We start from the raw sequence: 27,884 nt of genomic DNA, 5'->3' as shown, positions 1-27,884 counted from the left end.
AGCGGCTAAAGATATTTCTTTACGATTTTTAGAAATAAATTTCAGGGAAAAGAAAGGCAACCTCTACATCGCGGGCTCGCGTTCGAGGTCGTATCTTTCTTAACACCATCCTAAAATGCCCTATTGCGGCCCAGGTCCGGCAGCGTGGTTGTGTGTGTAATAGTGAAGTGCTAAATCATTACAGCATGCACAACAATTTATAAACAATCAATTTGAACCTGCAAGAACAAATAACACCTTAATGTCAGGATCATACCTGGAGTCCTTGCTGCCAAACAAAAATTATTTTGAACAGGATAAAAAACTTTTTTGGCTTAAGTCCACTTTAAAAAATGCAAGTCCCAAAAAACTTTTCATTTCTCCAATTTGCGGGTACTGTTCACTCAGAATGCTCTCAATTGGGGTTCTCGAAGGAACTGTTCATCCGACCGGCTGCTGTTGATTCCGGCTGATTCCGGCGGCCAGAGGACCTGATTTCCGGTGTCGAGGACCTTTGGACCCGCCTCTCCCTCCTCGCCGACGGATTTCCCATATCTCCAAGCGTAGAGGACGGGACACCAGATCTGACCGAGCCCTGTTGCGTCTTCTTCGCCCGCCAGGAATTCAAATCGCTGGGTCTTCGATCGTCTGGGTTGCTTCCTTCGAAGTCGCCCAACCTTCCAGAAGGTACCCTCTTTTCATTCCCCCCTGGTTGGGTTGAGTTTCGTCGCTTGGATGCTCCTAGCATTTGGACGACCATCTCGCTTACCTTTCCTGTTCCGGTGGAAAACTCATTCTGGACTGAGGCTGTTGGTGATTGACTGGGTGTTGCTTAGCTGATCTCCTGGCATATGTCGTCTCTATTATCTCCTCCTGTTGGTTGGATTTGGAATCGGACGTGTTGAGGTTGCATTTTCTGGGTGACTTGTTGGTGTATTGACCGCCTGGTCTGACTGGATCGTAGACGGTGCGGTTTTGAGCTGGTGGCTGACTGGTTGTTGTCTGGTGTTGGTTGGTTTTTTGGTTGCTGTCTGATGATGAGGTAATCTGTTACTACGACCAAATGGTGCTGGACTCTAGTAACCCCTTGCCCAGCCACAATCCTGCTGCTGTGGCTCAATTACAAGAGTCTGAAAATGCTGAAATTCCCCAACCTGCTGCACCAAAAGGAAAATCAGTAGCCTTTACTCAAAAGAGTGATCCTCCCCCTGGACATAGATATGTTCAGAAAGGTAATGCCAGCCGCAGCCGGAGCAGGGGTAGATCCAAAAGTCGTAGAAGCTCCTCTAGGCATGCCCCTATTGCAGCCCTTCAACCTCTCGTTAAGAGCCCAAGTGCAGCAACAAAAGGGACCACGGTAACTCAAAACTCTAGCCGCCAGCCTCTTAATGCGCCTATGACCAGAACCTGGGCTAATGTGGCCAAGGTATTAACTAAGGGATATAACTTAGCTTATATTCCCCCTATGATAGAAAACGGCCAAGCTATAGTCGACATCACTCCTGAGGTAGTGGCTGAAGGAAACCCTTGCTAGATGGAATGCATCGTCGGGCATTATATAGGGAAGAAAGCTCCCTTTAAGTTAACTGAAGAGGCAATTAGGAAGGCTTGGGGTGACCAAGTAGTGGATGTGAAATTGCATGAGAATGGCTTCTACTTCTTCCGTGTCCCTAATGCAGATTTTCGCAGGAGGATCATTGACATGGGGCCTGTCTCTATCTTCAGTTGCACTTTGATGCTTCAGCAATGGCATCCGAAAATGAAGCTAAGGAAGGGCAAACTGGAGACACTCCCGGTCTGGGTCAAGCTAAGGGATATCCCCTTCTCACTTTGGTCCCCGGCGGGCATTGGGCGCATAGCTAGCGCCATTGGTAAACCACTTTATGTGGATGTACAGACTGAGCAAATGACCAGAATTTCTTACGCGCGTGTCTGTGTTGAGATAAAAGCTACTAACCCTCGAGTAGACAATGTAAAGTTCAGGTGGGATGGGGAAGTGAACTCCATAAATGTCGAATATGAATGGAAACCTCTTGTTTGCTCCACATGTGGTATTTTCGGCCACAAACCAGAAACAAAAGGATTTGATTGTGCTCCTCAGCAACCAGAACCCAGAGCTGTCCACACCTCTCGGCCCCAAACAGTAGGCGAATGGACTGTGGTCAGTCGGAAAAAAAGGCAATGCTCCCCCTGCTATGACCTCAGACCAGCGGCAATCTCCTCCTGCTTTGGCCTCAGACCAGCGGCAAACCCTCTCAACCCTCCATCCTCACCAGGGCGTAGAGGATCCCCTGTCTGCTGTTGTTGAACCTGCTGCTGATGTCGATCCCCTGCTGCCTCGAGGACCCTCTCATACTGCTGTTGCCCAGCGACAACCTACTCGAACAGTTGCTGATCCAGTTCTAGCAGGTCTCGATCTGTCTAACCCCACGGATACTGAGGCAGTTCCTTTTTCCCCCCCTGCCATGAGTCCAGTGACCATACTGGATAAGCGGACTTTGGACCCATCCCCGGTCCACGTCCGGCAAGCACTCCGCACCAAAGAAATTCTTGACTCAACTTCTAACTCCCCTTCTTCCAATGAAACCTCCTCTCGCTCTCCCAATCCAAATGGATAGCCCCAAGGCTCTCGAAGAAACAAGGGGGACCGAATCTGTTTGTACTCTCCCCCCAAACACTCGATCACGTGCTTTGGCTTCCTATGCCAATGAAGAGGCTGCCAATGACTCGCTTGGCGTAACAACCAACCCATCTTGCCCCGCCAAAGCTCCTGGTCCCTCTTCCTCAAAAGCTAAGAGGAGGAGGCCAAGGGCTTCACATCGGTAATTTCTATACTTATGACTATGTTTTTTGGCATATGGAATATTAGGGGACTAGTTAACCCCCTAAGACAAGCGGAGATCCGGGCTTTTATTAGGACTAATCGGCTCTCTTTTGTTGGTATCATTGAAACAAAAGTCAAGCCCTCCCTTTTTGCTGAGATCTCTAGAGGCATAAATGATCAATGGCGGTGGACTTCAAACTATGATTTCTCCCCTCTTGGCAGAATCTGGTGTGGTTGGGACCCGCGTGAGATTGATATGACTCAACTACACTCCTCTGGCCAAATGATACACATGCATCTCAACCGTTTGAGTACGCGGGAGTCCTGCCTACTTACCGTTGTATATGGGGAGCACACTTTTGTTCATCGTCGTCCTTTATGGTCAGACCTCATTCGGCTCTCTACATGTGACTTACCATGGATTGTTGCCGGAGACTTCAACGCCATTAAAGACCCGCAGGACAGAGTGGGCAGCACAACCCCATGGATCCCAGTTTTTGAAGAATTTGGAGACTGCCTCAACCAAGCTGGACTTGAGGACCTTCGATATGTGGGATGCAGGTATACTTGGTCTCACTCCTCAGGGAATAACCGGAAACTCCGTAAGATAGACCGGGTTCTCACTAATAACCTGTGGCACCAGCGTTTCTCATTTTCAGAAGCCTCCTTTCTTGCGCCAGGCATTTCTGATCACTCTCCAATGGTGATTAAAATCCATCCGCCAGAACGTTCCAAGAAACCTTTTAAGTTCTTCAATTTCTGGACTTCTCACCCTAACTTCTTGGGGTTGGTAGCTCAAGCCTGGGATTCTCATTTTCCAGGAACCCACATGTTCATGGTATGCTGCAAACTGAGACTTCTTAAAGCCAAGTTGAAACAAATGAACAGGACTTCCTTCTCCTTTATTTCTACAAGAACTGAACAGGCAAGAGCAGATTTATATGATGTTCAAACAGCTTTGGAACTTCACCCTTTCGACCAAAGCTTGTTTGATAGGGAAGCCGAGCTCTTACAAACCTTCTCTTCTTTAAGACAACAGGAGGAATCTTTCTTCAGACAAAAATCCAGAATACGTTGGCTTAAAGAAGGAGACCTCAACACCAAATACTTCCACCATTTTGTCAACAAAAGGCGGTTGCATAACCGTATTCTCTCTGTCTCCACCAGTGATGGGACCTTATTATCTGACCCTCCTGCAGTCATTAATCACATTGTCAGCCACTATCAAGAACTGCTCAATGGTACTCCCGCTCCTTCTCAGGCATCCATATGTGAGATAGGTGACTTCTTAGGCCGAGTCCTGGATGATAACCAGAGGATCTACCTATCACAGCCGGTCTCTGATGGGGAAATTCAAGCTACTCTCTTTTCTTTGGCCAAAGGCAAAGCGCCTGGGCCGGACGGCTACAATGTTGAATTCTTCAAAACCTCCTGGGAAATCATTGGTCCTTCCATTCTCAGGGCGGTTAGTGAATTCTTTGAGTCTGGCCAGTTGCTTAAAGAGATAAATACCACCATTTTAACCCTAGTGCCAAAGACTCCTAATGCATCCGCCATGACGGACTTTCGCCCCATTGCATGTTGTAACACACTTTATAAATGCATTTCAAAAATCTTGGCTAGACGGATTGCGCACGTCCTACCATCACTAATTAGTCCGTCCCAAACGGCTTTCGTTAAAGGACGCAGAATTAGTGATAATATCATGATTGCCCAGGAGCTCTTTGTGGACTTCCATCATGAGGCTTACACCCCCAAATGCGCCATTAAAGTAGATTTCCAAAATGCCTTTGATACAGTTGATTGGAGATTCATTGAAGCGACACTCAAGGCCTTTAACTTTCCTGACCAGTTCATCAAGATGATAATGGCGTGTATCACTACTGCTAAATTCTCCATTTCAATCAACGGGGAATTACATGGTTTCTTTGCCGCGCGAGGTATTCGACAAGGCGATCCACTTTCGCCATACCTCTTCATTCGACTATGGAAGTCTTATCCGGAATTCTTGAGAGGAGAACGAATGTTCCGGACTTTCACCGGTTCCGCGCCGCAAAAGCCACTCATTTCTCACCTCTTCTTTGCGAGATGACGTTCTCTTATTCTCTGAAGCTCATCTCAGGTCGGTCGAAATAATCAAGGAATCCCTTGTTTTGTTCGCCAGTTGGTCTGGCCTTAACCCGAACAATAATAAAAGCAATTTATTCCTCTCGGGAGGATCTTCGGCACTGCAAGCCCAACTACTGCAATGCCTTGGCTTTCAGCAAGGCGCACTCCCCTTTCGATATTTAGGGGTGCCCATCATCTCGTCTAGAATGCGGAAAGAAGACTGCAAGATACTAGTTGATTCCATAACGGCACGGGCCCGTTCTTGGACACAACGTTTCCTATCCTTTGCGGGAAGGCTGCAGCTCATCAAATCTGTACTGCACTCCATCCAAGTGTATTGGGCTAGTATTTTCTCCCTCCCAAAAGCTGTCTTGCACAAAATTGAGACCATCTTGAGACAATTCCTATGGAAAGGCCCTGACCTGGGCACTGGGGGAGCCAAGGTAGCATGGTCTACTGTCTGCTTACCCAAAGACGAAGGATGCCTTGGGATTCGGCGATTGGTTGACTACAATCGAGCAATGATGTATAAACACATATGGCTCCTTTTCTCAGACAAGGAATCAATGTGGAGTAAATGGATACACACTGTTTTCTTAAAAAAGTCTAACTTTTGGTTAGTATCCAAGCCGACATTTTGTTCCTGGACATGGAAGAAAATCCTTGATTTGAGACATTCTGCTCGAACTCTATTTCGATGGGAGATAGGAAATGGCCACTCTGTCTCCTTCTGGTTTGACTGGTGGCACAACAAAGGCCCCCTCTACCTTATCTTCAGCAATGCAGACATCTATCAATCGCGAATCCCCCGTGAAACAACGGTTCGGGAATTCTACGATTGTACATGGCAGGACTCAAACACATTTGGCACTATATTGAGCTGGCCTGACCCCCCGCCCATCCTTGATGATGATGCCCCGGATAGGCTGGTATGGACTCCACATCCCTCGGGCTCCTTCTCGGTAATGTCTGCTTGGAACCATATCAGGAGAAAAGGCAATCCAGTTACTTGGCACTCATATATCTGGGACCACCATATTGCTCCCAGACATGCCTTTCTCTTATGGATTATTACACTCAACCGGCTGCCTTCCCAGGTATTCCTCCTGCAAAATCGAAGGATTGACACTGCACTTTGTGTCTTCTGTGGTTCTAGGCCGGACTCGGTCAACCACCTCTTTTTTGAGTGCCCTTCTACACGTAGACTGGCAGCCTTCTGGGCGACAAAATGCAACCTCCCATGGCGCAATCGACCTTGGCAAGACCTTATTTTATGGGCAATGAAGACTTGCGGTGGAGATTCCTTTGCGCACCGCCTCTCCCGATTTTCCCTTGGCGCGCTAGTCCATCTTATCTGGACAGAGAGAAACAATGCATTATTCAGAAACAAGAGCGTATACACTCCGGGTATGCGCAAGCATCTTCTCAAAGTAGTCAAAGACAAGGCCATATCCTTTGGGAAAGTTCAGGATACTCCTAGGAATCGTGCCCTACAGAGGAAATGGGAGCTTCCGCTCTCAATCTTTGAAGCGAACTGGATGCCTGGGCTTTAGTTATTACGATCTTCTAGATTTGTTTACTCTAGCCTCTGTCTTCTTGTATAGTCCTCGCGGAACCACCTTTGACCTCGTCTGGACATCTCCATGTCCTAATTGGGTCACAGGCTGGTTTTGGCTTTAGGTTGTATTGGTTTAATGAAAAGTAATATATACATTTACCTTTACCAAAAAAAAAAAATGCAAGTCCCAGCGGAGTCGCCAGTCTGTCGCGACCGACCTCCCGGCTTTTTTATCGACATGCAAAAAGGGGGTTTCGCCTGGTACGTGCTAAGTCTAGGTTCGGGACTTAACTCGGGCTCTCCCAAGCCCATACCATATCGCGACTTAGGATTTAAGTATTTAACATGCAAATGGTTTATACTAAGGAGTCGCCACTAATCGATTTGGGGTGGGTCGATTAGAAACCCAAATAAGGTGATGGGAGAATCACCCTATTCCTGCGAACCAAAGATTAACTGAGTTCGGGGACTTGGTTACACTAGTTGGATAACTAATGCCCTTTCGGTACCTTTTTACCCTGTTCATTTTTTGAAAACATTTGTCAGGCAATTTGGATTGATTTTAGGACCTTTCTCCTAACATGTGAGGTGATCAAACGAGTGCATAATCAGAAACGATTAGCAGTCAAAATAGATATGCAGCCTTAGGTTCTAATCCTAACTAAGTCAGATGACATTCAAAACACGACAATTCATGCAATTGTATTAAAAACATGCATAATAATACAACGGTAATAAAAATAACATGCAAAATACTTCTACATAACCCTATAGGCTTGTTTAATTTAAACATGGCAATAACATGCATAATAATACAGCAATAAATTAAAATATTCAGATATACCACATAATTTAGAAGAGAGAAAGAGAAAAAAAAAATTAATTTAATTAAATTTTTTTAAAAAAAATAAAATAAAATAAAATAAATACAGAAAGGGAAAACGAAAAAAAAAATTTCACCGGGTCGGCGGATCCGGGTCGGTCGGATCCGACCCAGGGTGTTAACCCGGGTCGGATCAGCTGATCCGGGTTGGTCAGAACCGACCCGGGTCAACGGATCCGACCCGGGGCGTTGACCCGGGTCAACGGATCCGACCCGGGGCGTTGACCCGGGTCGGGTCAGTTGATCCGGGTCGGAACCGACCCGGGTCAACGGATCCGACCCAGGGCGTTGACCCGGGTTGGATTGGTTGATCCGGGTCGGGTCACCCCCGTGTACACAAACGCACGGGGGTCGCCGGCGGAGCCAAAATTGGCCTTCCGCCGGCCGACCCATACCGGCCCCGACCAAGAACCGACTCCTGGAAAACCTCGCCAAGCCTCGCCGCCCACCTAGGTCGCCATCCGACCGCCGCTCGTCGGCCGGCGACTGAATTAAAAAACGGCCTCTTTGAGGCATTTCGTCGAACACCTGGCGTGCGTGACCAAAACAAGCAGTTTTCGACCTACCTCGGGGATCCAGCGCACTCCGGCGACCTACCTAACCTTCGAAGGTGATACACAGACCATAGGGGACGACGGTATGGTCCGGGATTCGTGCGAAACGGCTGGCACGAGTCCTGGCCAAACCGGACATAGAAACAGAGGCGAACAGGGCAACACCGAGGCCGAGAGAGAGCTCACCGGTTGACGACGTGGCTGGGAGATTCCCGGCAACTCTGGGGACGACGGCGCGGCTACGGGGACCTGCAAAACGCACAAACCCGCCCTCTTTTTCTCTCTTTTCTCTCTATTCTCTCTCTGTTCTCTCTCTCTGTTTTTCTCTGAAAATGGCCGACCGGCCTCTCTCTCTCTCTCTGGCTATATATAGCCGGCGACGACGCGTCTCTCTGCTCCGTTGTGTCTGCTGACGATGGCCTGCACCGGCCTACGTTGGGTCGTGACTTTCGTGGCCACTTAGGCCGGTGCAGAGCAGGGGGGGCTGGTTCTGAGATGGCAGAGAGGAACAGGGAGAAGAGAGGACGGAGGGGATAAGGGAGGCCGGGAAAACGGGGAGGACGGGACTGGCAATTAATGCCAGTCCCGTCGGCGTGCTCCCTGGGCCCTGCTCCGGCCGGATAGGGACGGCACGGGGCTGCGCCGCCGTGCGTCACCCTGCGACTAGAACAGGGGCAAACAGGGGAGGCAAAAGGGACCGGCGACGGGGGGAGAAGGAAGGAGAATGGAGCTGGGCCGGGCTGGGCCCAGCCGCACGGAGAGGGGGAAGAAAAAAAGAAAAGGGCCTGGGCCCGCGGAGGGGAAAAAAAAAAGGAAAAGGGCCCGGGTCCGGGGGGGAAGGAAGAGGAAAAAAAAAAGGGCCGGGTCAGCCCGGCCCAACTCGGAAATTCTTTTTTTTTTTAAACACTCTAATAGACTCTATTAATTCAAATGTGCCTAATTTCTATATGCAATGCATTTAAATAGAAATATTTTTTATTTTAGGAATTAAAGAAAATTAACTCCTAAATTTTGTGCAATTAATTTTTGGGCAAATTAAAAATAGGTGTCAACAAACGGCAATAAACACTATATTTATTTTATTGACGATTTCTCGCGTTTTACTTGGTTCTATTCATTCTCATCTCGCAGTCAATTTTGTTCCATTTTTAAAGCCTTTCACAAACTTGTTGAAAATCAACTTAACTGCAAAATTAAGTCTATACAGAGCGACAGAGCACCTAAATTTGTCACATCTACCGAATTTGTCCAATACATTAGAGAGCATGGCATTCACCAACGGATTTCTTGTCCTTATGCACCATATCAAAACGGGACTGCGGAACGAAAACATCGACATATAGTCGAAACTGGATTGATTCTTCTTCATCAAGCTTCTGTTCCACCAGCATTTTGGGAGTTTGCTTTTGAAACAGCGGTTTACTTGATTAACCGCACGCCAACACCAGTCATTGATAATATTTCACCTTGGGAGGCTTTATTTCACACTAAACCCGATATTACGCATTTACGTGTTTTTGGTTGTGCAGTATATCCATTTCTTCGCCCTTACTCGCCCCATAAGCTTGCACCAAGATCCATGGTTTGCATCTTTATGGGCTATCCTCCGGGATATAAAGGATATCGCTGCTATTGCCCCAAGGATAAGCGTTTTTATGTTGTTGTGGATGCCATTTTTGAGGAGGCCATCTACCCTCTTGCTGCCACGCCAAACTCCTCTCATAATGTCTCAACACCAACAAGTGTGGAACTATTTTTGCCTACTGATTTGTCCCTATCATCCTCGACACCTACTGGACCACCCGAGTCTCCGAGGGTTTCCCCATCAAATGCGGATGTTCCGCTTGTTGACACCACCGACACTGCAACTGAACCTGTTGAGGTACCACAAGAAACTCCTGCCACAGTACCAGCATCATTTTCACATCCTATGACGACCCGCCTTCAAGATAGGACCATAACTCGTCGCACTTTTAAAAGAAATCACACCTCGACTCTTGTGGTTCAGTCCAGTATTCCTGAAGAACCCACTTGTTTTTCCAAGGCTGCAAAGGATTAGAAATGGTAGCTCGCAATGCAGTCCGAATACAAAGCACTAATGGAGAATGGCACATGGGATCTTGTTCCGCTTCCCGCTCATGCTCAACCCATCGGATGCAAATGGGTGTATAAAATTAAAATCCGCTCCGACGGAACTATTGAATGATATAAAGCAAGATTGGTCGCCAAGGGTTTTCATCAACAAGAGGGTATCGATTACACCGAGACGTTTAGTCCAGTGGCCAAGCCCGTTACTATACGCACGGTCTTATCTTTGGCATATTCTCAACATTGGTCCATTCGACAATTGGATGTCTCTAATGCGTTCCTACACGGATTACTTGAGGAGGAAGTTTATATGACTCAACCGCAAGGTTTCATTGATGCGAGTCAGCCCGACTATGTTTGTCGCCTTCGACGCTCATTATATGGTCTTAAACAAGCGCCTCGCGCTTGGTACACTCACTTGAGTTCCTATTTGTGCGACTTGGGATTTGTCATATCCAAGGCCGACACCACCTTGTTTGTCAAACACACGGCTGATTTCACCATTTACTTATTGGTGTATGTTGACGACATTATTTTAACCGGTTCCCCTAGTGCTCCATTACATGATCTCATGCAATCCCTTCAGTTGGAATTTGCTATCAAGGATTTAGGGGGACATTCATTATTTTTTGGGGATTGAAGTGCTTCATACCAACGATGGGTTACATCTTCACCAGGGTCAATTTGTGAGGAAAATACTAAAAAATGCTAATATGCAATCTGCCAAACCCGCTGCTACTCCTACCAATTCCGTAGAACCAGACACGGTTGCTTCTCATGAGCCACTTGCGGATCCATTTCAGTTTCGAAGCATTGTGGGAGCACTTCAATATCTCACTCTTACGCGGCCCGATATTGCATATGCGGTGAATTCGGCTTGTCAACATCTTCATGCCCCCACTATGGCCGATTGGCAGGCCGTGAAACGCCTTCTGCGTTACTTGGCTAGTACGGTCTCGCATGGTCTTCTTTTTACTCGAGAGGTAGCCACTAAGCTCCATGCATTTTTTTACGTCAGTTGGGCGGGCGACCGGACGGACCGTCGCTCCGTTGGTGGGTTCTGTGTCTATCACGGACCCAATCTCATATCTTGGTCATCTCGCAAGCAACGGACCGTGGCTCGTTCCAGCACCGAAGCAGAATACAAATGTCTTGCGGATACAACGGCGGAGTTAATGTGGCTTGAATATCTTCTTCGGGATCTTCATGTGCAACCACCCGAGCCACCCACTCTTTGGTGCGATAACTTATCCGCCATCTACTTATCTGCAAATCCTGTGTTTCATGCTCGAACCAAACATGTGGAAATTGATTATCATTTCATTCGGGAACGCATTACTCTGAAACAATTGGTAGTCCGCTACATTTCTACCGAAGAACAAAATGCCGATATCTTCACTAAAGGCTTGCCTACCCGCCGGTTTCTTCAATTGCGGTCCAAGCTAATGGTTCACCCTCACCATTAGCTTGCGGGGGGATGTTAAAGGAAGAAAATACTCAGCAAATATTTAGGGAATATTTGTTATTCTGTTACCTTTTTGTATCTTATCTGTTAAGGGAAGAAAATATTTAGGGAATATTTGTTATGATATTATCTTAAGTATCTTATCTCTTAGAGTCCTTTATATACATTGTATTTGCAACACAATGATGTACAGAAAAAAAAGAGCAATAAAATTTTCTTCTCTAAAACATAATTCCTCTTTTCAAGTTCCACATCTAAATTAAGCCCAAACTCACAATTTTTACAAATAAACAACTTGATTTGGATGTAAAGCTCAAAGTATCACCGTGTTCAACCTCTTCGTGCGGCTCAAGAAGCGCTCTCTGTACTACTACTACTGCTGAAGGGGAATGAAAAAAAAAAAAAAAAGACAAGCCCACGCTTTTTATTCTTCCTCTGAGAATCCACCCAGTATATGACCTACTTTCAGATTGGGACCCCCTATTTAAATTTCCTTTTTCTTGTGTGGCTTTTAGACGAGACACTCACTATATGTCTTCTTGAGATATTAGATAAAGCCAAAATAGGTAATCAAAGGAACTCAACCTTTGTTATTGATTAAATCTTGGACAGATATCTCTAACAACCACGAGGACTTCAATTACTGAAGGATCCGGTCAATAATTCCAATCCACACCATTCAATTTGGGTATGGTTTCATACACGACTCAAGCTCGAGACATAATATAACAATTCTCTACCTTAGCTTGACATTTGAAGCCAAGTCATAGTGCTCATCATTCATGCCAGCTCTCTCAACGCCCCAATGAGTGCTCACTCTCTACAAACACCAATCGAGCTCCAGTAGAGCTCGAGATTCGCCAAATGAACGGGCTTAGTCATTATGTCTAGTGGGTTTTCCGCTGTTGTGATTTTCTTCACAACAACCTTACCCTTCGTTGAGGCATCTTGGATGAAATGGTACATAATGTCGATATGCTTCGTTCGCTTGTGATAAACCGGGTTATATGCTAGGTATATTGCACATTGGTTATGACAGTGTATATCAGCACTTTTCTGCTCCAACCTAAAGTCCGAGAACAAATTTGTTAGTCATATTGCCTCCTTCTTTATAAACGTCAGTGCCATGTACTCTGCCTCAATTGAAGACAAGGCAACGTGGTCCTGTAAGGATGCCTTCCAACTCATTGCGCCACTTGCTAGCATAAAGACATACCCTGCTAAAGACATGCACTCATTAAAGTCATCGGCATGATCCAAATCCACGTAACCTGTGGTTTTATTACCATTGTCGTCCTTTCGGTACACTATACCAACATCTGTAGTCCCCTTCAGATATCTAAGGTTCCACATCACAACTTCCCAATTAGTTTTACCTAGACGCTTGATGTAACGGCTAACTACGCTATTACCTTGTGAAATGTCAAGCCTAATGCATACCATGGCATACATAATACTACCCATTGTACTAGAATAAGGAACATGAGACATATTCTCCTCTTCCTCAGACTGTGATGATAACTTCTCAGAAAGTGCAAAGAGTTTTGCCGAAAGTGTACTCACTGTTAAATATGTCTTGAATTTTATGTACTCGGTCCGGTTCATTATCCGACCCGACATATTTTTTGTGTGACCCAAAAGTGGAGAAAAAAAATTGAGATTTAGTTCGTGACGCAGAGAATTGGGCCGATAGGCCCAACCCGGAGCAAGCGAACAAATCTCTATGGCAGTCAGCCCAAGCTGGAGCAAGCGAACAAATGTCTCGGAGGGTTTGGGGGCGTAGCCCTCGAGGAAATTTTTTGGGGAGCCCTATTTATACTGCGGCTAGATTTTTTCATTGATTAAGAGAGATTTTTTGTTTTGAGAGAGATTTGTGAGCCGTGAGGATTTGTTAAGTCGTTTTTCGACTTTTGAAAACTGTACTCTCTTTGATTATAGTGGAAACTTGTTTTGCCTCGCCCGTGGACGTAGATCACCTTGTGATCGAACCACGTAAATCCTTGTGTTCTGTATTTGTTTTTCCGCGTTTGTTTCGAACACTCACAAACTTTGCTAACTGCATATCAAAACGCATTGCAATCTTCTCAATATATTTCTTTTGAGATAGACGTAAAACTCTTGTAGTTGTATCACACAAAATCTCCATACCCATAACTGCTTTGCAACACCTAAATCTTTCATCTCAAACTTAGCACTCAACTGCCTCTTCGGCACATCAATATCAGACATATTCTTAATTTCTATCAACATATCATCAACATATAATAACAGATAAATCAAAAACTCATCCTTCAATCTCCTAAAGTAAACACAGCTATCTATCTGACTTTTTGAATAGTCATGACCAGCCATGAAAGCATTAAAACGCTTATAGCACTGCTTATGAGACTATTTAAGCCCATATGAAGATTTCTTTAATAAACAACCATGGTCTTCCTTACCTGGAATAATAAATATCTCAAGTTGCCTCGTATAAATCTGCTCTTCCAACTCACCATGAAGAAATGCCATTTCACATCTTGCTGCTCTAGCTCGAGATTCTAAGTAGCAACTAAGGTAAGTAATACATGTATATAGATATGTCTTACCACAAGAGAGAACACCTCGTTGTAGTCAATGTCCTCCCGCTGTGTATACCCCTTTGTTACAACTCTTGCTTTATACCTCGCTATCTGGACACCGGGAATGCCCTCCTTCTATTGGTAGACCCACTTGCCTCTAACAATCTTCTGGCTCTTGGATACTTTGACCAGATCCCATGTCTAATTTCGATGGAATGATTCCATCTTTTCACTCATAACCCCTAGCCATTGCGATGACTCGGTACTAGCCATCGCCTTAGAGTAAGACGAAGGCTCATCTGTCTCCACCTCGTCATCTACGATCAATGTATAAGCAATATCTTTATAACCATAACATACATGTTAATTTTTCTTCTTAGTCTGCTAGAGGCTATAGTATGCTGAGACTCTACTGGTTGTTTCGTATCACCTACTTTAGGAACTGCGGCCTCATTTGCAATCCCAACCTCTGTTACCTCCAAGGTTTCCGAAGTCTTCACCCATAGCTCTACCTCACTACTGACACCATAGTCTCTATGCTCTGCTGGTTGTTTCTTAAGACTTATTTGTTGAAGCATAGCAGTCTCGTCGAAGATCACGTCCTTACTGATTAGAAAATAGGGTGATATGGGATCAATGTACCACAGTCGTTAGCCTTCCGTCCCATGTGTGTAACCCGGAAATATGCACTTCTTCGCCCTCGACTTAAGCTTACCATCACTCGCATGAGCATATCCAGGACATCCGGATACTCGTAATCCAAAGTAATCAACAGTTTTTCCCGAATGTACTTTCTCAGGAGTCTTCCACTCGATAGCAGATGATGGAGATCGATTAGCTAGCCATGTTCATTGTTTTGGCCCAAAATTACTTGCATAGTCTTGCATGTGAAGGAATAGACCAAGCTAGCTCAAGTAAAGTTCCGTTCTTATGTTCTGCGATGCCATTTTGTTGTATTATCCTGGGCACTGTATGGTGTATTATCCTGTTCTGCGACTCCATGTCACTATTTGTTCTCAGACACTTGATCTGTTCATCTAACTGCTTATCAATAAGTGCCTTAAATTTCTTGAGCCTATCAAACACATAAGATTTGTGTTTATACCCATACCTTCATCGAAAAATCGTTGATGAATGTCAGCATATATCGAACACCTCCTTTCAAAGGAACTGGTGATGGGCCCCATGCATCTAATTAAATGTATTATACCGGTTGCTTGGTCGAATGAATAGATGTACTCAATTCAATCTGGCGTTGCTTCTTAAAGATTTAGTGCTCACACAAGTCCAACTTCCTCGTCTTCTGACCCTTTAGTAAACTCCTCTCACTCAGCATTGTCATACCTACCTCACTCTTGTGCCCCAATCGCATATGCCATAATTGAGTCACGTCAGAGTTTGATTCACCTGATGAAACTATAGCAGCTCCTGTCATGGTCTCTCCCAATTGATGATAGAGAGTATTCACTCTCTTTCCCTTCATCAATGTCATGGCACCTCGAGAGATATTTAGCACTCCACCTTCAGCGATGGACTTACTTTCGATGTCATCGAGTGTCCCTAAAAAAATAAGGTTCTTTTTTAGCTCTAGTACATTCCTCATGTTACACCATCGTACATCCGAATCCGAACTGTCCTTGTCCCCACAACCCTGCAGGCTGCATTATTCCCAATCAAAACTCTACCTCCTTTTGCAGTCTGGTAAGTAATAAACCAGTTCCTATGAGGCATCATATGATAAGAATACCCCAAATCTAGCACCCATTTGTCACATGACGAGCCAGTAGTTACACACAAGATGACCTCTGCATCACTAGTGCTCTCCTCTAACGTTCGCCACACTACTTGTGGCATTCTACCTATCAGCTCTATTTCTCAATTTCGGACAATCTCTCGTGATGTGCACCTACTTGTGACACTCAAAGTACTTCACATGTCCCTTGGACTTTCTATAGCGTGACTTCAGCCTACTTTTACCTCTGCTACGACTGGACCCTCGAAATTGATTTCTACCTCGAATCACTAGTCCCCTCACTTCATCTTGCATTAGATTGTCATCTCGCAACTTCCTCTGCCACTCCTTAGAGAACAAGGCGGACTTTATGTCTTCTGAGGTAATCGTAGTATGTCCCTGTAGTAGTGAATTAGTAAATTGCTCCCATGACTCTAGCAAAGAAGCTAACAACATCATGTCATATTCTTCATCATCCAGATACTTACCGACATTCTTTAAATCCATCATGAGTTTATTAAACTCATTTAGGTAGGATCTGATAGACGTACCTTTAGTGTATCGAAACGGAAACATCATTTTCAATATATATAAGCGATTGTTCAAACCCTTAGTTACATTGAGGGCTTGAAGTTTTGCCCACGACGTTGCGGCATCTTTCTCCTCGACCACTTTTATTAACAGCTCATCCGATAGGTTCAACATGATTGTACTCTTCGCTTTCTCCACTAACTCTACCTTATCGGTCTCTTTCATCGAAATGAGCAACTCACCTTTGCCATCTAATGCCATGGCCAAACCTTGGGTTATCAATAGCGCAAGCATCTTAATGCTTCCACAACTCTAAGTTGTTCCTCCCATTAAACACAAATTCAGGTTGGGTTTTGTACACGACTCAAGCTCGAGACATAATTTGACAGGATATTCTTTTCCCATCGAATACTCTGAACATAGAAGTGTCATTCTTGTGTAATAAATGCATATAATAATATCTCGACCTTGATGTGTATTTGCCTAAAAGGATATCAATACAATAAACAGGTGGCTTCAGGAGTTCGCAATGTCATAGAGCTGCCGTGAAATTGATGGCGAAGAGATCAAAAACGCCTTGAAATGGATAACCCGGTTTGCTTGAGGCCACAAATAACTTCCATAGTCTTCCAATTGAATGTCTATTACAAGCTCAAGCATGTGACCACTTATCATGGTCCCAAGCCCAACCAACTTCCAACCAGCCAACAGGCAACCGCAATCTCTCTTTACTGAATTGCGAAGATACAGAACATTCAATTGTAAAAAGGTACGTTTATTTGGTGAGAGGCTAATGGGAGCTTGGTCCTCAAGCTGTGTGAGGCTCAAGTTCAGTTATCTATTAAGTTTCGAGTCATCTATGAAGAAGTAACTTGGGACCCAAAAAGTAAACTCAATCTAGCACCGTAAAGCAGACTTGAGATATATCAAACTTGAAATCATCTTCTGTAGCAATACTTATGGGTAGATGTCATTTAAGGTCACCGTGCTTCAACATATTTTTCCATTGAGTCATCAAACTTTGATTTCTATGAAGGAGTGTATTGAACTAAAGTATCTGTTAATGTACTCTTGATAATTTTCTGACTACTTTTCATCCAACATGATGATAGAAAATTGTCGGTGATTGCATGTAGAGTATAATAAAAGTATAGTAACTACGAATGCAACTAATGATGGTGAAGTGGTGTAGCCCAATGTCGACTACTCAAACAACAGAATCAGGAGAGTGACTTGCACACATGGAAACTCCGTCGCAAAATCGAACAGAAATTTCAGTTTTGCGCTAGTTTGGGAAAATGGGCATAACTCTGTCAAATCAATCGGAATGACTTGATTCCAAAGTCAAAAGAACAAGGACTCCCGGATCTACAACTTTCGTGTTTTGAGCTTTCTCAAATAAGCACTGCAGAGTTGTCGAATTCAGAAGGAAATGGATGGGTCAGAATGCGGGAAACAAAAGGGACTTCAAGGATGCTCTTCTAGGCCTCCAAGGAAGTTGAAAGGGCATCAATTCTTCAAGATTGATGGCTGCAACTCTTCAAGGATGCAGACTTAAAAAGCTCCGACTCTTCAAGGACGGAGTGAAAACTCTTCTAGGCTTTCAAGGGGCTTGAACTCCTCGAGGTTCAAGGTAATTTCACTAGGCAAATTTCATTAATCACATTCAGTATGCCTTTTACAAAGACTTGAGGCCCTTTTATACAAAAATAGAAGAAGAGCAAAAGACAAATCCTAGAAACCCTAAGCTATTAAAGTACATAGAAACTAAAAGCACTTAGAAACTAGGAACTATTAAATGTACAATATTTCCAATGCTAGTGGTCGTCTCGAGGAGTCTTGATGCAAGCTTTGATGCATGGAAAATGACAAAGTCAAAGATGCAAGTTTCGATGCATGGAAAATGACAAAGTCAAAGATGAGGCTTTTCATTTATCGATCTTATCGATGAAACTCTTGTCGATGAGAACCTTGTCGATTTGTCGATATCTTATCGATGAGATTCTTGTCGATTTGTCGATCTTGAATACGAGAGGATCTTCTCGGCTGAACGAGTTGGTCTTGAAGCTGGGCTGCATCATGAAGTATGGTGGTTATTTATGCAGTATGCAGTGAAGGACGTAGACTAGATATAATCTTTTCGTCGAAATTTAGCCAACAAAACTGTCATAGAATGTCAATTGCCACGTATTAAAGTTGATCCAATTGACAATGGAAATCAAAGCTTAATGACCCAACTGAACACTGCATCAAGTGACAATCAATGGAACTAATTCCAGCACAAATTGAGTTTGAAAAGTTGCTGGCTCATTGGAGAAGTTGTAACTCGAGCAAAACCTCCAATGCCAGGAATTAATGATAAAACTTTGTTTAACTTCATAGTAGTGTTGTTTTAGAGCGTAAGAAAGTTATCTTGACAAATATCGTGGGCGTAACCAATTGCCATATACAAGTTGAGGCAACTATGTTAAAAAAAATAAGGGCAATGCTAAGTACAGTGAAATTGGTATATAGAATTCATACATTAAATGCATGTGACAGAGTCGAATTTAGAAATGGGTCGTATTCAGATTTCTAGGATACAGAACGTGTATCCACCCAGCCACAAGGCAACCCCAATCACTCTTTTCTACATTGCGAAGATACTGAACGTTCAATTGTAAAAGGTGGGTTTATTGGTTGAGAGGCGAATGGGAGCTTGAGCCTAAATCTGTGTAAGGCTCAAGTTCAGTTATCTATAAAGCTGTTCAAGCTTTCATGCAATAATGCCTATTTGTACCATAGTTGACTTGCTAGAAATCGTTGTCTTCGTGATGCTTCTTTCATTGTAAATCCTGACTTGATGGTGCTACAGATTAAAAAGGCTATACGTGATGGGTTATGCCCTAAACAGAATCAGAACAATCACAGAGATAATAGAAAAATTAACACACGAGTTTACCCAGGTTCACCCCCAGATAGGGCTATGTCCTGCAAAGGGATTCCACTATGATATTTAGAGTTTACAACTACAATCACTCATTACAATGATCTCTCATACGAGTACAATATATATAGGACTTAAATGGGCCCAAAGTCCCAGCCTATAAAAAATCCCTTTGATCCCACAACAAACGGGTCAGCAAACCCGATGTTGTTTCGGGGGCGCTGCCCCCACTCGCTCACCGGCGAGCGGGTTCGCCGTCCGCTCACCGGGGAGCGGCACCCCCGCCCGCTGTCCGGACAGCGGGACCCCCGTTTCGGGGACGCTGCCCCCGAACCCCCGCATTCCTTGCGCAGGGGTCACATGTCGTCAGATCATATTTCGGTTTCCCTAAGCTCGTGTGGGCATGCCCTGTATGAGAAACAAGAGTCCTCGAAGTATTCGCCAACTCCAACAATACGAAGGAGACTGATCAGGTGTGAAGATGTTAGAAAGAAGCTGAATGTTGATAGGCATAGATCACTCTGTGCAAATTGAGAGTTTGACTGATTGGTTTACAGATTCTTGAGTATGTAGTAGAATTTGCTCCCCTATTTTGCCGTTGTTTCTATATTAAATTTTTACTTATCGAGAAACGAAATAATAATAATTCCGTACGTTTCTCCTAAGTCCGGTGGTTATCATATATTTAAGCATTTTGTTTGTCTCCATCCACATCTACTGTAGCAATACTTGCGAGTAAATTTCATTTGCGGTCATCAAACTTTATTTTTATAAACAAATGTATTGAACTAAAATTTCTATTTATGTAATCTGATAATTTTCTGACTACTTTTCAAAAAACTTGATGTAAAAACATTGTTGGTGATTTGGAAGCGAGTGTTGGGAGAATCGACTAACCTGTTCAATGCACTCCAAACACAATTTCCAGGATCGCACATTGAATAACCAGCAAACGATGAACGAATCTACTTCACGTTGGTCCGAATACAATCACAGGGAAAGTATTCTTGTTCCACAGCGTTAATGCCGATTGTCTTCTCAAAGTAGATACGGAATGCTTATGCGTCGAGAGAGAGAGTTCTTAAATTTCTCTTGTGAATTGTTCATCTTCCGAAGAAGTTATCTTAACTGCCATTAAGAAACTCTCCTCGCACCTCTTCAAAAGGTGTCTCTCAGACAGACCTCTTATTAGAGCAAATGGTGTCCCTTGGACATACACATCATGGGCGGACCGACGAAATATAACATCTCCCACTCGCACATGATGGGCTTGATGATGCTCTATCAAGAACATAAGGCATTCAACATTCATCTACCGTAGAAACAATTCATACTGGCAAGAAAGCCGTGCGACCAGTGAGTACACCTGCACTTGGGAGCTCTAATTATGCACCTGTTAGGGACAACATAATGGCTACAATTCCAAAAATAAATAAACAATTGATGTCTCACAGTGCCCCAGACGTATTTTGTTACATCAGTCCAAGTATACCTATCCCTTAAAGGCTATACTTGACTTTTCTCAAAAAAACACCATGTATTTACAATTATTTCCAAAAGCCACTGAAGGCGAAATAATTGGTCGACCAGTAAACACATGTGATAGATGTAAAACAACAATAGTCTTCCTTCGCACTCATGTCTCTCTCTATTTCGGAACAATTGCTTTCCTAGACACGTCCCATAAAGCCATATCTATTCATGACCGCCGGTAACATGCTAAAGTAGCAACATTGATCTTCTATTTTGAGAACATAGTCAGAAGTAACATAGGGCACAAAGTAAGGTAAATTATAAATTACCTTAAGGACTCACACGATGAATAAATAGGGATAATTATACTCATCTCCCTTATTGGTCAAATAAAGCACATGTAGTATGAATTACATGCTATAGTGGATTTCTCTTTCTATAAGAGCGTATGTCATTTATTAATCATATCCACTATACGAATCTTAGCCTAAACATAGTCACATGCTTCTCACGTATTCATGTTTAGCCCGAGTGCTATATCAGTTCACTTTCCACAGCGCCCAATTTAGTACTCGCATTCGGCTACCTTCAGGCATACATGATTGTAGGACTATCATGTTCGGTCTTATCACATACGAATAACAAACCTCATCTTGATTCCGATCAAGGCGACATTAAATCGTTTTATGTACTAAACTGCTCTTCCAGCATTTATAGTACATATCGTCTCATCTCAACCCGCTTACTATAGCGTTTGAGGTGATTACTCGTGTGAGTGAGCCAATCATTGCCTGGTGACATACCTTTCAACAATATATGTGTGTTTGTGCTAGTCTCATAACATTGTACTAATTGATAAAACATCAATTCATTAACAAATAAGTACAATACATATACACACATAATCCAGTGATCCTCAACAATATTACATATCATAATCACATTCTACGTAATCCTAGAGACATCCTGTGGGACAGCCTTCGTAAATGGATCAGCAACCATCTTGTTGGTTGAAATATATTGTAGGACTACTTTCTTTTGCGCTATTATATCTCTGATGAAGTTATTCTTTATGTCAATGTGCTTCGTCCTACCATGGTACTTGGGATCTTTCACATAGGCAATGGCTGCTTGACTATCGCAATATACTGTCACTGGTCTTGGGACATTAGTGACAATGGCTAAATTTTCCAAGAAACGTTTTAGCCATACTGCTTCTTGCACTGCAGCAGAACATGCAATTAATTCTGCCTCCATCGTAGATAAAGTTATGCATGTCTGTTTCTTGCTATTCCAAGAAATTGCCCCATCATTAAGCAAGAACGCATATCCAGACGTCGATTTACGCTCATCTAGGTCTCCTCCCCAATCGGCATCAGAGTATCCTAATAAGCGTAGATCACTCCCTTGATAGCAAAGTCGATAGTCCATAGTGCCTTTCAAGTATCTCAAGATCCTCTTAACTGCTTTCCAGTGTGCTAGACCGGGATTTGATTGATATCGGCTCACTAACCCTACAGCATGACATATGTCGGGTCGAGTACACATCATAGCATACATCAAACTTCCGACCGCACTAGCGTAAGGAATAGTTACCATTTCTTTCTTTTCTTCTAGAGTCTTAGGACACATTTTAGTACTCAGGCCTTCGCCTTGCATGACAGGGGTATCAATGGGATTACAGTGCTGCATATTGAAGCGTTCAAGAATCTTCATTATATAAGACTCTTGTGACATAGCAAGGAGTTTCTTTGATCGATCTCTTTCAATCTTAACTCCCAATATATATGCAGCTTCTCCCATGTCCTTCATTTCAAAATTAGAAGACAACCATTCTTTTATGGTTATAACCAAACCCTTGTCATTCCCAGCCAACAGAATATCATCCACATAAAGAGATAAAATCATAAATTTATCCTCGGACCGTTTGATATACACACAGTGATCCTGTTCGATCATCGTGAACCCAAAAAAAGTTATGGCTCGATGAAAACGAAAATACCACTGTCTAGACGATTGCTTAAGGCCATAAATTGAGCGATGAAGTTTGCAAACTTTACGCTCTTGACCTTCAGCAATGAAACCTATCGGTTGTTTCATATAGATTTCTTCATCTAGTTCTCCATTGAGAAATGCTGTCTTTACATCCATTTGATGTAATTCTAGGTCCAAATGTGCAACAATGGCTAGGATAAGGCGTATGGAGGCAAACCTTACAACTGGTGAAAAAGTTTCCTCATAGTCTACACCCTCTTGTTGAGTATAGCCTTTTGCCACAAGGCGAGCCTTATACTTTTCAATGGATCCATCCGCCCTTCGCTTAATCTTGAAAATCCATTTGTTTCCAATAGCCTTGCGATTGGGTGGCAGATCAACCAAGTCCCAGACATGGTTTGTCCTCATAGACTCAATTTCGTCTTCCAAAGCTTTTTTCCATTCTTCCTTGTCCGGAGATGAGAGAGCCTCTTGAACTGTTTTAGGGTCTGCATCGTCTTGTGGAGCAATCATAAAAGCTTCCCCTTCAATCTCAAAACGACGACGGGGAATACTTTTACGACTACTTTTACGCAACTGAACTTCTTGTGAATTCAGTTCGTCAGGCGATGCAACACTCCCACTAGGTCTTGTATGTTGAGGTAAATCTGTATTTCTCTCAATAACATTAGTGGGTGTGTTATCGGGATCTTCCATCTCATGTAATTGGAAGTCCTTATCGATCTCACCTCTACTAGGAAAATCGTTCTCCAAGAACGTGACATCTCGTGACTCCATTTCAGTCACACTTCCATCAGCTTGTTCACCTATGAACACGTATCCTTTGGAGTGTTCAGAGTATCTAATAAAGATACACTTCTTCCCTCTAGGGCCTAATTTGCCATATTTATGAGACGAATCGTGAACATATGCTGCACACCCCCAAGGTCGTAGATAACTTAAGTCTGGTTTCCTACCAGTCCACAATTCATAGGGGGTGGAAGTGACTGACTTAGAGGGGACACGGTTAAGTATATAAGCAGCAGTCAATAACGCATCTCCCCAATATGAGACAGGTAGATTTGCCTGCACCATCATAGACCTAACCATTTCCAATAGGGTTCTATTCCTTCTCTCTGCAACCCCATTTTGTTGCGGAGTACCAGGAATAGTCAATTGTCTTATAATTCCCTTTTCATCACAAAGACCCTTGAATTGCTCAGATAGATACTCACGTCCGCGATCGGTTCTCAATGCCTTTATTGTGTTGTTCAACTGATTCTCTACCAAAGCTATAAACCGCCTAAAGCAATCCAATGCTTCGGACTTATGAGAGATCAGAAAAACATAACCGAAACGCGTGAAGTCATCTATAAAAGTGATGAAATATGAGGTTCCATGCCTCGCCCTCACATTTAAAGGACCACAAATGTCAGAATGTATAAGTTGCAATGGAAGTTCAGCTCTTGTTCCTTTACCAAATGGTTTTCTAGTTATTTTTCCCGCTAGACAATGTTCACATACGGGTAGTTCAACATTAGCGAGTGACCCCAAAAGACCTTCTCTAGCTAATCGTTTCATTCTATGTAACCCAATGTGACCCAGTCTAGCATGCCAAGTACTTGCATCAATCTCCACATTACTAGAAGATGCAATTAAAGAAAAACAACCATCAACATTAACTTTGTACACATCATAGTCAATGTCTAATACCATAAAATCATTCAATACATAACCAGAACCGTAATAAACTGTTCCAAACAAAATGTCAACACAATCACCATGAAAATTAAATACATAACCTAAGCTAAGAAGAACAACTACAGAGACCAAGTTTCGCCGAATATCTGGAGCATAGAGGACATCATGTAGGAATAGGTTTCGACCACCACGAAATGTTAATTTACATGTGCCGATACCCTTCCCTTCAACTCTTGAGTTATTTCCAACATATATCCATCTTCTTCCAGGCTGTATCCGACGATACTCCACAAATGCTCCTCGGTCTCTAGCTACGTGGTCTGTTGCTCCTGAGTCTTTTTCGGTTCAGTGCATTCACGAGCGAAGTGGCCCCGTTTGCCACAATTGTAGCACATCATCTTGGCCTTGTCCTTCTTCCAGCCGCGCTTCTTGCGTCGGAAGGTCTTGGCTCTCTTGGGTGCTTGATCAGTCTCTTTCCCTTTGTTGTTGAATTTATGGTTCCTCTTGCGCTTAAAGCCCGAAGCTTTCTGCGAACCTGATTCAACAACATAAGCATGGGTAGAGGATTTTGTAGCCTCTAGGCGCTCATCTTCTAATTCCAAATGACGCGCAATATCACCAAAAGTGATGATATTTTCATTGTACGTCATATTGATTTTCATGTGTTCCCAGCTGTCAGGAAGAGACCTTATAACAGCCTGAACTTCCTATTCATCAGTTAGGGAATGACCTGCCGACTTCAACTCACGTACCATGTTTGACATCTCCTGAAGATGCTGCCTCATTGTTAAATTTGAGCGCTTCCGGTATGTGTCAAACTTGATGGTGAGCCTCCTCAACTTAGTGGCAGACGTACCCCCAAACTTATCTTTCAATGCAACCCACATTGCTCGAGCTTTGTCATAACTTTCAAACTCACACATGAGATCATCTTGCATACAACTTAGCAACGTGATGCGAGCAATGCTATTTTTTTTTTTCCAAGCTTGAAAAGCTTCTTGATCTCTTTTGTGTTGAGCAGAAGTTCCATGCTCAGGTTCATCCATGGTGTGGTTGAGGGTTTCCAAAACCTCTTGTTCCTCAAGGATATATTGAACTTTTCGGTGCCAAATATCATAATTGTCACCGTTCAGCTTCTCACCCTTATTGAGGTCAGCCACAATGGTCTTGGATGCCGAAACCATAATCACTGTCTACTACACATTGACATAATAAACGCAGAATCAATACTAGCACATTTTCTACATAAACACACATATTTTAATTTGCAGCAAAGACAAACTAAATTAATGATAATTCAACAAAAGACACCAAAACGAAAGTTCACGACGTTCCCAATCAGCTTCGGCGTACGATTGTTCTACTATCATTAACTTGTTTAATTTGTGCAAATTTTAAGTTCTAGGTGAGAATTTCTTCTAATTCTACCAACCTGCGAACTCCCACTAGACTAGATAATTCACAAAAAATATCTAAAACAATGATCACATCCTTTCTAGCAATCATATAGCATGGCATGATGTAAATCAACAAATAGAACATTCATGCAACAAATATAATCAACAGCGGAATTCATGACGTAAGGATCTCCAGCCATTGTTTTAATACGTTCAAAATTAGGAAATTGCAAGCACGTCAAACCATATAAACATGCCATCAATGAATCATGCTCTACATAATCTTTATGTGGTCATTTACATATTAGCCAGCTTCTGTATTTCCAAAACCATAGGGAAATACAAGTAAAATGCAATAATACCCCAAAAATACACGTATTTAGGGTTCCGTATGCATTTTCATACCTTTAAAAGCTTCAAACATATACGATAAATATACCAAAATGTAGAGAATTTCAATACGAACACAACGGTACCAACCACAGCCCAATCGGAGCTCCCACGCGCCGCCTCAGTGCGCGGCGCGTATGGCTCACGCGCATGCCCAATTCGGGCTTTTGAAACCGGTCCAACCGGTTTGACCGTTGACCGGTCCGACTGGCTCGGTCGTTGACCGGTCCGACCGGCTCGGCCGTTGACCGGTCATGGGTCGGGTCGCCTGTCGGGTCGGGTCGCGGATTGGGTCAGAGTCCGAGTCGGGTCACGGGTCGGGTCAGCGTCTGGGTCGGGTCGCCGGTTGCCGACGGTCGGTCAGCCGGCCGGCGAGATGACGTCAGCATGTCGGTTACCGACAGTTTTGCTGACGTCATCGATGACGTCAGAACGCGCCGCTTGGCCGACGCGCGCGTGCCGTCCACACGCTGGCAGGGCCAGCGCCCTGGGCGCGTGGCTCCCACGCACCTCGGCTTCTGGCCGCGCGTGTGGGCGAGTCCGCCGTCTTCTGGCGGCGCTCGACCCACCGTTCTGCTCGTCTCGGCGAGTTCTTCAATTTTATGTAATGAAAAATTATTTTCTCCATAAAAAATTTTTCGAAAATCATCCGAACAGAACGGTCGCCCGTAACGTTCAAACCCGTTCTTCGTTTCAATTCATGTTCGTCGATTCATCTTGCAATTCCCGAGCAATGAATATGCAGACAGTATGAAGTTCATCATCATGATCTCCATATCAAATAGCAAGCGTAAAAAATCAACGGAAAAACAAGGCTGAGATCATAACCGAGGCTCTGATACCAATGTTGGAAGCGAGTGTTGGGAGAATCGACTAACCTGTTCGATGCACTCCAAACACAATTTCCAGGATCGCACGTTGAATAACCAGCAAACGATGAACGAATCTACTTCACGTTGGTCCGAATACAATCACAGGGAAAGTATTCTTGTTCCACAGCGTTAATGCCGATTGTCTTCTCAAAGTAGATACGGAATTCTTATGCGTCGAGAGAGAGAGTCCTTAAATTTCTCTTGTGAATTGTTCATCTTCCGAAGAAGTTATCTTAACTGCCATTAAGAAACTCTCCTTGCACCTCTTCAAAAGGTGTCTCTCAGACAGACCTCTTATTAGAGCAAATGGTGTCCCTTGGACATACACATCATGGGCGGACCGACGAAATATAACAATTGGTGATTGTACTTAGAGTATAAAAAAGATACAGTAACTACATAATGCATCCGATCATGGTGAAGTAAGATGATTGTCCATGCAGTATGCAATGATAGAAATGGCCATATATAGTCTTTTCATTGAAATTCGGCCAGAAAACAGTCATAGAATATCAATTGCAAAGAAATTAAAGTTTAGTCCATTTGACAATTGAAATCAAAGCTCCATGACCCGACTGAAAACCGCATCAAGTGACAATCAATAGGATTTATGCCAGTACATAATTGAGTTTGAAATGTTGCTAGCTCATTGGAGAAGTTGTAACTCAAGCTCATGAGTGTTGTTTTACTGCATAAGAAAGTTATCTTGATGTATACTTTTCTGTTCACTATACTCTTTAAATGTGACTATATGGCTAAATTTCATATACTCCTAAGATTATCTTCTCTTCCTTCTCACTCTCCTAATTTGCTTCACGTGAAAAATTGGAGATTTATTGTTTGCTGACTCCTCCTATCATTTAATAC

The sequence above is a fragment of the Syzygium oleosum genome, unplaced genomic scaffold (genome assembly GCF_021117445.2).
Source record: "Syzygium oleosum isolate NSW1041296 unplaced genomic scaffold, Sole_v2.1 Sole_v2.48, whole genome shotgun sequence".
Taxonomy (NCBI): Eukaryota; Viridiplantae; Streptophyta; class Magnoliopsida; order Myrtales; family Myrtaceae; genus Syzygium; species Syzygium oleosum.
Note: the sequence above shows the minus strand (reverse complement) of the source record.